Genomic DNA, 14,738 nt, shown 5'->3' with positions numbered 1-14,738 from the left:
ATATATACAGATTCGTGCCCTAGCCTCTATAACTAAACTGTGCCCTGCACCTGTGCCATCCTAACTGGTGTCTAACTTCCTGGCCTTACAGGCTCTCACACAACACCAAGGTGGTTCCCAAGATAGTACAGGAGGAGTGGAGGCAGCCTGCTGTGATACCCGCCCTGCGACCTGGGTCGTCGTTGGTGGGTGTCTTTTGGGCGACCCGGCCGGGATAGGCCAGCTGCTGCTGTGGTGTTCCGGGTGGCATGGTCACGCCTTGTTCGGCTCGTTGCCCACCAGATGCACCAGAAAGAGATGGGGGGAGTCCGAGGTGCTGTGTTAAACCTTCACTTCCCTTGTGGGAGTCACCGGCGCGGGCCCCATCCGATGGCCCCCAGGCTACTCCATGGGATGGGGGGTGCAAGGGGAACTCTCCCCTGAGGCTCCCTCACTACTGGCACTGCCAATCCTGGAGGTCCGCTGTGGTCTCAACCAGGATCCATACACATGGAGGCCATGGAGCACAGGGAGTGGACCACCTCCACCTGGGACTGCGCCACTTCACGCTGTGACTGTGCCACCACCTTCTGAGCTGTTGGACTCCTCCAACTGCACCTGCAGGTACTGGATTGTCGCCGACAAGCCATCATATAGTCCCTGACTCTGCGACTGCATCTCCATAATCGATGGGACTGCCTGTTCCAGAAGCTCAAGGTCTGTCTGGGCAGCAGCTAGTCCAGGGATCGGCCTGCCCTCTGACCTTCCGCCAACTCGGGTGCTCCTAACTCCACCTGCTGTACCGGATCAGCTGTGTGGTGAGCACCAGGTAGTGTCCCAGGAGCCTCTTCACCCAAGTGCCCAACCAAGGTGAGAGTCTCTGAGATGGTGGAGGGTGTTGGAGACAGCAGTGACAGAAAGTCAGTGTCATCCACTGACCTGACCTCTCGGGCCTTCTGAGTCTCGGGCGGAGGGCTGGAGTCCGAGCTGCTCCCATCACTGCTCAGCTCAAAGGGGTGCTCCGGTAATGTCACTGGCTAGGGGCGGGGGATGCCAGATGGACCCGCCTGAACAGCAGCAGGTTCTGCATGACACGAGACAAGGCGCATGATTAGACTGCAGGTCGGGGGAGTGGGGGGGAGAGCGGGGGGTGGGGGGTGCTTGTTGGTGGGGGGTGGTGGTGTTGGCGTGAGGGTGGTATGGGCATGAGGGTGGGGTGAAGGGTCGTGTGGGGGTGGTTTGGGGGGGTGTTGGCACACGTGTCATGGGGAACCGCAACTAAGCAGGGTCTCACTTCCTCGCCTGTGGCCAAGCTCCACCTCGGCAACTTCCCTTTACTCCGGGCTGTCTACCACATCCAGGGTCCTCTGCTTGGGCACGGTGAGGGGCGCAGGTCCGGCGGTCCCTCCTGTCTTCTCCAGCTCCCAGTGGTTTTGCGTGGCCTTCTCCTGAGGTGGGGGGGAACAGAAGACAACAGTATTGGACAGTCCTGCGCATGAAGCCCGGGGGTAGGTAGCTGATGGCCTTAGTGTTCAGGGCATCTGTCCATGGCGGCCAGTATGGGTAGCGGCATGAGGTGCAGGGTGGGGGTTTTGAAGTCTCGAACTTCAAAAGGCCAAAAACACATTGGTGGAGTGGGCAGCTAGGTGGCAGATGAAATTTATTGCAGAAACATGTGATGGTTTATTTTGTTTGGAAGAATCATGGAATCTTAGAATCATAGAATCTACAATGCAGAAGGAGGCCATTCGGCCCATCGAGTCTGCCCCGGCCCTTGGAATGAGCACTCTACTTACATAGAACATAGAACGATACAGCGCAGTACAGGCCCTTCGGCCCTCAATGTTGCACCGACATGGAAAAAAATCTAAAGGCCACCTAACCTACACTATGCCCTTATCATCCATATGCTTATCCAATAAATTTTTAAATGCCCTCAATGTTGGCGTGTTCACTACTGTCGCAGGTAGGGCATTCCACGGCCTCACCACTCTTTGCGTAAAAAACCCACCTCTGACCTCTGTCCTATATCTATTACCCCTCAATTTAAGGCTATGTCCCCTCGTGCTAGCCACCTCCATCCGCGGGAGAAGGCTCTCGCTGTCCACCCTATCTAACCCTCTGATCATTTTGTATGCCTCTATTAAGTCACCTCTTAACCTTCTTCTCTCTAACGAAAACAACCTCAAGTCCATCAGCCTTTCCTCATAAGATTTTCCCTCCATACCAGGCAACATCCTGGTAAATCTCCTCTGCACCCGTTCCAAAGCTTCCACGTCCTTCCTATAATGAGGCGACCAGAACTGTACGCAATACTCCAAATGCGGCCGTACTAGAGTTTTGTACAACTGCAACATGACCTCATGGCTCCGGAACTCAATCCCTCTACCAATAAAGGCCAACACACCATAGGCCTTCTTCACAACCCTATCAACCTGGGTGGCAACTTTCAGGGATCTATGTACATGGACACCGAGATCCCTCTGCTCATCCACACTACCAAGAATTTTACCATTAGCCAAATATTCTGCATTTCTGTTATTCTTTCCAAAGTGAATCACCTCACACTTATCCACATTAAACTCCATTTGCCACCTCTCAGCCCAGCTCTGCAGCTTATCTATGTCCCTCTGTAACCTGCAACATCCTTCCGCACTGTCTACAACTCCACCGACTTTAGTGTCGTCTGCAAATTTACTCACCCATCCTTCTGCGCCCTCCTCTAGGTCATTTATAAAAATGACAAACAGCAACGGCCCCAGAACAGATCCTTGTGGTACGCCACTCGTAACTGAACTCCATTCTGAACATTTCCCATCAACTACCACTCTCTGTCTTCTTTCAACTAGCCAATTTCTGATCCACATCTCTAAATCACCCTCAATCCCCAGCCTCCGTATTTTCTGCAATAGCCGACCGTGGGGAACCTTATCAAACGCTTTACTGAAATCCATATACACCACATCAACTGCTCTACCCTCATCTACCTGTTCAGTCACCTTCTCAAAGAACTCGATAAGGTTTGTGAGGCATGACCTACCCTTCACAAAACCATACTGACTGTCCCTAATCATATTATTCCTATCTAGATGATTATAAATCGTATCTTTTATAATCCTCTCCAAGACTTTACCCACCACAGACGTTAGGCTCACCGGCCTATAGTTACCGGGGTTATCTCTACTCCCCTTCTTGAACAAAGGGACCACATTTGCTATCCTCCAGTCCTCTGGCACTATTCCTGTAGCCAATGATGACCTAAAAATCAAAGCCAAAGGCTCAGCAATCTCTTCCCTGGCTTCCCAGAGAATCCTAGGATAAATCCCATCCGGCCCCGGGGACTTATCTATTTTCACCTTATCCAGAATTGCCAACACTTCTTCCCTACGCACCTCAATGCCATCTATTCTAATAGCCTGGGTCTCAGCATTCTCCTCCACAATATTATCTTTTTCTTGAGTGAATACTGATGAAAAGTATTCATTTAGTATCTTGCTTATCTCCTCAGCCTCCACACACAACTTCCCACCACTTTCCTTGACTGGCCCTACTCTTACCCTAGTCATTCTTTTATTCCTGACATACCTATAGAAAGCTTTTGGGTTTTCCTTGATCCTACCTGCCAACGACTTCTCATGTCCCCTCCTTGCTCGTCTCAGCTCTCTCTTTAGATCCTTCCTCGCTTCCTTGTAACTATCAAGCGCCCCAACTGAAACTTCATGCCTCATCTTCACATAGGCCTCCTTCTTCCTCTTAACAAGAGATTCCACTTCTTTGGTAAACCACGGTTCCCTCGCTCGACCCCTTCCTCCCTGCCTGACTGGTACGTACTTATCAAGAACATGCAATAGCTGTTCCTTGAACAAGCTCCACATATCCAGTGTGCCCAACCCTTGCAGCCTACTTCTCCAACCAACACATCCTAAGTCATGTCTAATGGCATCATAATTGCCCTTCCCCCAGCTATAACTCTTGCCCTGCGGGGTATACTTATCCCTTTCCATCACTAACGTAAAGGTCACCGAATTGTGGTCACTGTTTCCAAAGTGCTCACCTACCTCCAGATCTAACACCTGGCCTGGTTCATTACCCAAAACCAAATCCAATGTGGCCTCGCCTCTTGTTGGCCTGTCAACATATTGTGTCAGGAAACCCTCCTGCACACATTGTACAAAGAACGACCCATCTAATGTACTCGAACTATATCTTTTCCAGTCAATATTTGGAAAGTTAAAGTCTCCCATAACAACTACCCTGTTACTTTCGCTCTTTTCCAGAAGGGAAATATTTACTTGCAGAAAGAAAATATAAATTATAGGGATCAAGTCTAAAAGGGGTGCAGGAGCAGAAGGCTCTGGGTGTTGTGATGAATATCACGTTCGCCGCAGAATTTGGTTCAAAATTTAAAACAGCATTTTAATTCAATGTGGAATAAAACCACTTCGGCTAAAGGTCAGGTAGAGGTTACCACCTGATGGGAGAAACTCGAAGCTGGTTTCAAAGGCTCATTAATACAAACAAATACAAAGGCTGTTCTATGACAGACCATAAATTCTATGGGTTACTCCCTGTACCTATAAGTAGTCAAAACATAAGGACAGGGAATTCTCCAGATAAATAGATACACAACTCTTTCCCCAACTATACCTCTTGACACTTAGAATAACACCCTCACAAAAAGTGTCTGTTTTGGTATCTAAAGAATATAGAATATAGAGAAATACAGCACAGAACAGGCCCTTCGGCCCACGATGTTGTGCCGAACGTTTGTCCTCGGTTAATCATAGAATTTTGGACACTAAGGGCAATTTATCATGGCCAATCCACCCAACCTGCACATCTTTGGACTGTGGGAGGAAACCGGAGTATCCGGAGGAAACCCACGCATAGACGGGGAGGATGTGCAGACTCCACACAGACAGTGACCCAAGTCGAAATCGAACTTGGGACCCTGGAGCTGTGAAGCAATTGTGCTATCCCCAATGCTACCGTGCTGCCCTTAAAGAACATTACAACACTGAAAAAAGACAGGCCTCTATATGGGCCCCGCTTTGCCAATATATCTTAGGATACCTGACATTTACACAGACCCTACGACCATAAAAAGATGTATTTATGATAATACATCCAATTAACCATTTGGCTATAGGTAATTAACCAACAATAAGTGACAAGATAACTGATGCCGTCCTTGACCGATAAGGGAATTTTCATGTTTATAAAGAAGAGGCAGTTTAGCAGAAAGTTATCCCCTTCTGACTCCCCTTTGGGAGTGTAAGTCAGTTCTGTTCTTAAAAGCTTGCTTCGTCAGACAAAACCTCAGGTTTTGTAAGTATGTTTTTGTCTAACTTCTTAGAAATGTATGAAGGAATTGATAGGAGATACTTTAGGATTTTTCATATTTCAGATATCTCATTCTATTGAGAGAAGTTAGTGTGTTAGCAGATAACATAGGACTGTTAACGATTTATATTATTATCAGATAACTAAAGACTGCTAACTCTACAATTCTGTATGCATCTATTGGGAGTATTTTTACAATAAAAATACTTTGATTAAAATTATGCTGTGTAGACTCACTCTCGAAGTTTGAAATCACTCATTTAGGAAGTTTTAAATGGCTAGTACCAATGACGATAGAGGTAAAGATTTAGTTATGAGTGACGCATCTGAACTTTCCTCATAAAAAGTAACTGAAGTCCTGTTTAACTGTCTGAGACCTGGAAAAGCATTCTCCCTTCGTGAGATCTATTCTGAGTCTTGGCAGGAAAACAGGTTTCCCTCTTTTGGTGGGTTAACCTAGAGCATAGGTTATTAATAAAGTATTATCAGGTCCGGAATAACTTAAATCCATCACAGTGTATATGTACATAAATCATTGAAGGTGGCACACAGGCTGAGAATATTGTTAATAAAGCATACAGTTTCCTGGGCTTCCTGAACAGGAACGTAAAGTACAAAAGGAAGGAAGTTACGTCAAACTCTGGGCACCACACATTAGGGAAGATGTGAAGTCATTAATGAGGGTGCAGAAATGATTCACTGGAATGGTTCAGGGATGAGGGACATCAGCTATGAGGATATATAGGAAAATTTGGGACATGTTCTCCTTAGAGAAGAGAAGGCTGAAAGGAGATTTGATAGAAGTGTTCAAATTTAAGAGGGGTGTGGCCAGAGAAGATAGGGCGTTACTGCCCTGTAGGTGAAAGGATGGAGATCCAGAGGGTGCAGATTTGATGTAATTGGCAAAAGAAGCAACGTCGACTAGAGGAAAAAAACTTCTGCAAACTACCTGAAAAGGAAAGATTTGCAGGGTTACAGTGGCTCTATGTGAATTGTTCCTTCAGAGGGCCAGCATTGACACAATGGGCCAAACAGCCTCCTGCCTGTTTTGTAATAATAATCTTTGTTTGTGTCACAAGTAGGCTTACATTTACGCTGCAATGAAGTCACTGTGAAACGTCCCTAGTCGCCTGTTCGGGTTCACAGAGGGAGAATTAAGAATGTCCAATTCACCTAACAAGCACGTCTTTCGGGATGTGTGGAAGGAAACCGGAGCAGCCGGAGGAAACCCACTCAGACACAGGGAGAATGTGCAGACTCCGCACAGATAGTGACCCAGCGAGGATTCGAACCTGGGACCCTGGAGCTGTGAAGCAACAGTGCTAACCACGGTGTTACCATGCCACCCATAGTATGATTCTAAGTGGGAGCACTTCATTCTCACTAAAGTTTTGATTCAAGCAGTTATACCGGTGAGTGAATGATGCTGGAAGATTGCTCTTCATTGGATGGCCTGCAACAATGAGACAACTATAGAATCATAGAATCCCTACAGTGCAGAAGGAGGCCATTCAGCCCAGCAAGTCTGCACCGAGCCACCGAAAGAGCACACCACCTAGGTCCAATCCCAGCCCCATCCCTGAAACCCCGCACATCGGTCATGGTCATCCCACCTAACCAATACACCTTTGGACACTCAGGAGCAACAAAAGAAGTCGATAGGCCACTCTAATTGTGACTTAGTGTCCGCACAACTCAGATGTGTTTTATACAAACTCTGAGATGATGAAGATGGTAATTTCTTGAGTTGTCCTGTTTGGAACTTCAGCTTTAATGAGTTTCAGCTTTGTACAAACAAGTTTAACTGGGTCCCAAACCCACAAAACCATTTTCTTTCATAAGTATTTTTGAATGCTAACTAAAGATTGTCCAGGCAAGATCCAGATGGTGTTGGGGTCAATTAGAGGCAGGAGAAGGGTTTTCTGGATTTATTTAAACAGTTGTTCCTCTGATGATGCAAGTCACTTTTTTCTTTCTGATCTATTTTGGTTTTCCTCGGCATCTGTTTTTTGAAGTCATCTCCTTTCCCAAATTGTACTTTGTACCTCGCTCGGTGCTAATGTTGCATTTAATGGATGAACTGGGATAACTGTGTTTAGATGATCATTTTGTGGACCTTGCCTTCTCTGCCCACAAATGATCTTGCAGTCAGGCTCACACCCAAGCCCCAATGCTGTGCTTGGATCCAGGCTGAGTGTGGTTACGCTTGACACGACCTGAAACTGAGTATGAGCAATTATCCATTACCCAACATTCTCCAGCTGCGGGCTTGCCTCTTGTTTTGGGCCACGTGCCCTCTATTGGAAGCCAAGAATTCAGCCAAAGCTGTAATGCTTGGCACAAAATAGTCATTGCCCGCATTCCTTTAATCCCAAGTTATCATTGTAGACAGCTGGGGGAAAAAGCTGCTATTTACTGGTTTTTTTTAGGCCTCCATTTTCTACGGTTTGCCCAACCTCTCTGCTACTGAATCCTTTGATCTTTAGGCTGCCAGGCATCACCATCTGCGTTTCGAGACCTGCGAGACAAACGTGGAGGAAACGGCAGAAGCCCTGAGAACGGTGCAAATACGCAGCAGGCCTGGCAGTAAAACTTGCATCAGAGCTGGGAAAAGTTAGAAGTGGAATGGGTGTCGAGCAAGTGTAAAGGGCAGGGTTGGTAAAAGAACAAAAGGTGAGGTGTATAATAAGGCGGGAAAGATTGTATGATGAGTTGCTCGTGCAGGGTCAAAGGAAGCGGTAATGGGATGAGTTAAAGAAACAAAAGACGTTTCGAGGAGGTGTGAATGGCAGGGTCCTGAATAGCTGCTGTCTGAAAGCAAAAAATAAAAGAGAAAGGAGCGAGGAAGACGGCAAAATGGCAAAGAGAAAGGAAACATGATTGGAGCAGAGATTCTGATCTCACATTGTTGAACTCAACGTCGAGTTCAGAAGGCTATGAAGTAACCAGCTGAAAGGTGAGGTGCTGTTCCTTGAGCTTGGATTGAGTTTCATTGGGACTGCAGGATGAGGACAGAAAGGTCAGAGTGGGAGCAAGGTGCTGAATGAAAATGACAGGGGTTCTATGGACAGGCGACTAGAAACTTGTGGTCATGTTTATGGACTGAATCCACAAAGCAGAATGTCTAGCAAACTACATTGTGAACTGCGGCTGTAGTATACTAAACTGAAAGAAGTAAATTTACATTTCTGTTTGACGTAGAAGGGGTGTTCAGAGCCTTGACATGTGAAAAGAGAAGTAAAAGAGTAGGTTCTGCGTCTCCTGCACTTGCATGGACTGTGATTTTATGGCCTATTGACAGAAGATGGCACCCGTTCTAGAGCAGTAGTCAGAGATCACGGTGGTGGTGGCAGACACCAGGAACTTCATCAGTAAGAGCTGGGAGAAGCAACAGGAAGGGGAATATGTGAGAGGGAATCAGGGTTGAGGAGAGGACGGGAGGGGGTGAGGAGTGTTGGGAAAGGGAGCAGGGGGGGGAGGAGAGCGGAGGAGGGATTTTGGCGGAGGTGAGGAGCACGTGGGGCTGGTTTAGCACACTGGGCTAAATCGCTGGCTTTTACAGCAGACCAAGGCAGGCCAGCAGCACGGTTCAATTCCCGTACCAGTCTCCCCGAACAGGCGCCGGAATGTGGCGACTAGGGGCTGTCATAATATATCCCAATATATCATGGTACAGACACACACACTGATGGACACACACAGGGACCAATCAACATGTACAAACACCGCAGCCAATCACCAGTTAGAATACACACACTATAAAGGCAGAGGGCACCACGGTTCCCACTCATTCTGGGTGCTGCCTCTCAGTGTAACAGGAACTTATCCAGCCCAGCACAGACTCACACCACGTGCTGAGAGAATCAACTGCTTCGGACAAGGCTTAGGTCTCTAGTTCAAGTTAGCATTATTTAGACCCACAGTCATCGTGTGCTAGTTAGTTAGAAGTAGTTAATAAAATTGAGTTGAACCTTCATCAGTGTTGGAAGTGTCTGTTCTTCTCTCAAGCCTACACTAGCCAACACATCAGGGGCTTTTCACAGTAACTTCATTGAAGTCTACTTGTGACAATAGCAATTTTCATTTCATTTCATTTTCACATGGGGTGATGTGGAGATGGAGCAGGGAGAAGGGGAATGGAGAATATGTGCAGTGGGAGGAGGAGAGAGAAGGTAGCAGTTTGGAGGGGAGTAGGGGGTTGAGGAAGAGGAACGGGGGAATCCTTGGATCTCATGGGCTCTTATATTCGCTATCAGTCTCCCACATGGGACTTTATCAAAACCCTTGCTGAAGTCCAAGCAGACTACGTCAAATGCATATCCTCATCTACAAACCTGGTCACCTCTTCGAAAAATTTAATAAGTTGATCAGTCTTGACCTTCCCTTAACAAAACCATGTTGACCATTGTTGATAAATCCCTGCTTCTCCAATTGCAAATTAATTCTGTCTTTCAGATTTGCTTCCAGTAGTTTCCCCACCATTAAAATTAGACTGACTGGCCTGGAGTTTCCTGGTTTATCCCTTCCTCCATTCTTGAATAATGGTACAGCATTGGCTATCCTCTAGTCCTCTGGCACCTCTCCTGTGGCCAGAGAGAAATTGAACTTATTGCCAGCAATCCTCCTACTTCCTCCCTTGCCTCATTCAGCAGCCTGGGATACATCACATCTGGCCCTGGAGATTTGTCAATTTAAGTCTGCCAGACCATTCAGAACCTCCTCTCTCGATGTTAATCTCTTTAATTTTATTACAGTCCTTCTCCCAGATTACTATACCCACACTGTCCCTCTCACAAATAAACACTGACACAAAGTATTCAGTTAGAACCCCACCTCATCACACACAAAGTACCATTGCGGTCCTTAATGGCCCTACTCTTTCCCTCGTTATCCTTTTATTCTTAATGTACTTGTAAAACAATTTAGGATTTTCCTTTATTTTAACTGCCGGTATCATTTCATGTCCCCTTTTTCTCTCTGAATTTCCTTTTTAAGTTCCCTCTTGCACATTCTATTGACCTCTAGGGCTTCTGTGGTTTTGAGCCCTCAATATCTGCCATTAGCTTCCCGTTTTCTCCTTATCCAATGCTGTATATCCCTTGATATCCAGGGTTGACTGGATTTGTTGGTCCCACCCTTTTTCTTGTTTGGAACATAGAATTTTTCATAGAATTTACAGTGCAGAAGGAGGCCATTCAGCCCATCGAGTCTGCACCGGCTCTTGGAAAGAGCACACTACCCAAGGTCAACAACTCCACCCTATTCCCATAACCCCATAACCCAGTAACCCCACCCAACACTAAGGGCAATTTTGGACTCTAATGGCAATTTTTATCATGGCCAATCCACCTAACCTGCACATCTTTGGACTGTGGGAGGAAACCAGAGCACCCAGATGAAACCCACGTACACACGGGGAGGATGTGCAGACTCCGCACAGACAGTGACCCAAGCCAGAATCGAACCTGGGACCCTGGAGCTGTGAAGCGATTGTGCTATCCACAATGCTACCGTGCTGCCCTATTGTTGGCCCTGCACTTTCCCTTTTTCCTTCTTGAATGCATCCCACTGTTCTGTCACCGATTTACCGAAAAGTGTCTGCTCCCATTCAAATGTGGCCATTGTAGGGATATTTTTCAGATGTGGAATAATATTACTACCCACTTTTGATAAAGACTTTTCTTCATTTATTAATTTGAAAAAGAAATAAATATGAAATAGGGAACACAAGTGTTGTGATTTGCTGGTTTGTGTATATTTTATCTATCTGAATAACCACAGAGCATTGCAGAGCTGACACTAGTTCTAAGTCTACATCAGATTTATTTATAGTGCTTTAAACTATCTCAACAATCACAGGATTTCTATCCACATGTTCACAGCTGTGGATTCTAGAAGCTTCTGTTTACTTTAGCTCTGAGAGGCTGCACCCAGGCTTAATCAACAAAAGCACAGTCAGCTTAGATCAGTCAACATAATCAAACATAGATCAATTAAACCATTGAACACTACCCTGGGAATATAAGCAGTCGGAGTTGATAGACTATTCAACCTGCTGCATCTTTCAACAAGAACATGACTAATTTTGGGCCAAAATTCAATCTTTTTGAGCCATGCCCATATCCCATCCTCTCCTTCATGCCCAGACATCTATCAATCTCTGACTTTGATATACTCAAGATCCGAACATTCTTAGCTCTCTGCAGTGGAGAATTCCAAAGGTTCACAACACCTCGAGTGAAGAATTTTTTCCTCTTCACAGTTCGTTCCTTAATTCTGAGACAGTAACCTCTATTTTTAGGTGCTCCAGTTAGGGAGACATCCTCTCAGCATCGACCCTATCAAGTCCCTCAAGAATTTTAATGTTTCAATTAGATCAACTCTCATTCTTCAAAACTACAGGCCTAGTCAGCAGAGCACCAGACTTTTGTGGGTGGCACAGTGGTTAGTACTGATGCCTCACACGCTGGGGATCCGGGTTCAATTCTGACCTCGGGTGATGGTGTGGAGTCTGCACGTTCTCCCCGTGTCTGTGTGGGTTTCGTCCGGGTGCTCTGGATTCCTCCCGCAGTCTAAAGATATGCAGGTTAGGTGGATTGGCCATGCTAATTGCTCCTTAGTGTCCAGGGATGTGTAGGTTAGGTTAAGGGATTATTGGGATAGGGCAGGTAAGTGGATTTGGGTGGAGTGCTCTTTGAGAGGGTCGGTGAGGACCGATGGGCCGAATGGCCTCCTTCTGCACTGAAGGGATTCTATGATACAAACCCATTTTAGTCAATTCTCACCTCATATGATAATCCTCTCAACTCAAGAATTAAGAGAGACTTTGTTGTACTTTCCATAAAACAAGTATGTCTTTCCTTCCTTGGGTAAGGAGACCAATTGGGGCTAGATTCTCTGGCCCCTCGGCTGCGCATTTCTCAGCGGTGCCCCATTACTGGTGGCGGGATTCTATCTTCCCGCTGCTTGTCAATGGGATTTTACATTGAAACCACCTCATGCCGTCGGGAAACCAATTGGCGGGGATGGGCTGCCAGCGGGAAAAGTGAAACCTGGTGACCGGAGAATACTGGCCCCAGCACTTCTGGGGCGGAATTCTCCGACCCCCAGTAGGGTCGGAGAATCGCCTGGGGCCGCCGAAAATCCCGCCCCCGCCTTGGAGGAGATTCTCCGCCACCCGGGAAGTGGCGGTTTCGGGAATCTCGCCACTCCGATCGGCGAGGCCCCTGCGGTGATTCTCCGGCCCGAATGGGCCGAAGTCCCACCGCTGGGAGGCCTCTCCCACCGCCGAGGTTTGAACCACCTCTGTAACGGCGGGATCAGCGGCGCGAGCGGGCCCCGGGGTCCTGGGGGGGGTGGGGGGTGATCAAACCCCGGGGGGAGCCCCCACGGTGGCCTGGCCCGCGATCGGGGCCCCCCGCTCAGACTCCGGGCCAGTGCCCTGGGTGCACTCTTTCTCCTTCCGCGGCCGCCACGGCCTCTGCCATGGCGGAAGCGGAAGAGAAACCCACATCGCACATGCGCCGGTGGTGACGTCAGCTGCAGCTGGCCGCTGACGTCACTGCCGGCGTATGCGCCGACCGGCGAAAGCCTTTCGGCCAGCCCCGCTGCCGGGGGCGCCGGTTTTGTGCGCCAGTCTTCTGGTGCCAACCGCTCCAGCGCAGGGCTGGCCCCCAAAGGTGGGGAGCATTCCCCACCTTTGGGGAGGCCCGACCCCAGAGTGGTTGGCGCCAGTCCCCTACGCCGGGACCCCCCGTCACGCCGGGTAGGGGAGAATCCCGCCCCTGGTGTGTCTCATTAAGACTATTTAATTAGAATAAGACTTCTTTACCCTCATTCTCTAATCTGTTTCTAATAAGGGCTAACATATAATTTGCTTTGCTAATTGCTTGTTGCGGTGTTGTTCCAGTTCATTCAAGGAATTTCAGTTGCAGTAGCATGCATGTTGTAGTCTGGAACTCAGGGGCGGGATTCTCCCCTACCCGGCGTGATGGGGGGTCCCGGCGTAGGGGAGTGGCGCCAACCACTCCGGGGTCAGGCCTCCCCAAAGGTGGGGAATTTTCCCCACCTTTGGGGGCCAGCCCCACGCCGGAGCGGTTGGCATCAGAAGACTGGCGCAAAAACCGGGGCCCCCGGCAGCGGGGCTGGCCGAAAGGCTTTCGCCGGTCGGCGCATGCGCCGGCAGTGACGTCAGCGGCCAGCTGCCGCTGACATCACCACCGGCGCATGCGCGATGTGGGTTTCTCTTCCGCTTCCGCCATGGCAGAGGCTGTGGTGGCCGCGGAAGGAGAAAGAGTGCACCCAGGGCACTGGCCCGGAGTCTGAGCGGGGGGCCCTGATCGCGGGCCAGGCCACCGTGGGGGCACCCCCCAGGGTTCGATCGCCCCCCGCCCCCCCCCCAGAACCCCGGGGCCTGCTCGCGCCGCTGATCCTGCCGTTACAGAGGTGGTTCAAACCTTGGCGGCGGGAGAGGCCTCCCAGCGGCAGGACTTCGGCCATCCGGGCCGGAGAATCACCGCAGGGGCCTCGCTGATCGGAGTGGCGAGATTCCTGCCACTGCCACTTCCCGGGTGGCGGAGAATCTCTGCCACGGCGGGGGCGGGATTATCGGCGGCTCCAGGCGATTCTCCGACCCTGCAGGGGGTCGGAGAATTTTGCCTATGGTTAGTGATGCTAGAGGCTCTGACTTTCCCTCCATCAGTTGGCTGCCTGAAATCTCTCCTCCTTTTATCACCTGCTATTGCTAAGTGTTGGAAGGATTTGCAGGTTGATACTCAACTGCATTGGTTGCGTTATGAATATACTTTCCTCAGCCATCCAATCCTGAGGTGGGATTCGAACCTGAAGCTTCCCTAAGAGTCAGGACTGTTACCCACTGAGCTGCAAGATCTTGTAATCATAGGATCGCTATAGTGCAAAAGGAGGCCATTCAGCCTATCGAGCCTGCACCGCCACTTTGAAAGAGCACTCAACACTGGCCCACTCCCCTGCCCTTTCTCCATAACCCCACCTAACCTGCACATCCCTGGACACTAAGGGGCAATTTAGCACAGCCGATCTTCCTATAGTACGTATCCTTAGACTGTGGGAGGAAACCAGAGCACCCGGTGGAAACCCACGCAGACACGGGGAGAACGTGCAAACTCCACACAGACAGAGGGGCTGGTTTAGCACACAGGGCTAAATCGCTGGCTTTTAAAGCAGGCCAGCAGCACGGTTTAATTCCCGTACCAGCCTCCCCGAACAGGCGCCGGAATGTGGTGACTAGGAGCTCTTCACAGTAACTTCATTGAAGCCTACTCTTGACAATATGCGATTTTCATTTTCATTTTTTCATTTCATTTCACCTGAGGCCAGAATTGAACCTGGATCTGTGGCGCTGATGAGACGCCAAATAGGAGATTGCTAACGGGACT

The sequence above is a fragment of the Scyliorhinus canicula genome, chromosome 15 (assembly GCF_902713615.1).
Source record: "Scyliorhinus canicula chromosome 15, sScyCan1.1, whole genome shotgun sequence".
In the NCBI taxonomy this organism is placed as follows: Eukaryota; Metazoa; Chordata; class Chondrichthyes; order Carcharhiniformes; family Scyliorhinidae; genus Scyliorhinus; species Scyliorhinus canicula.
Note: the sequence above shows the minus strand (reverse complement) of the source record.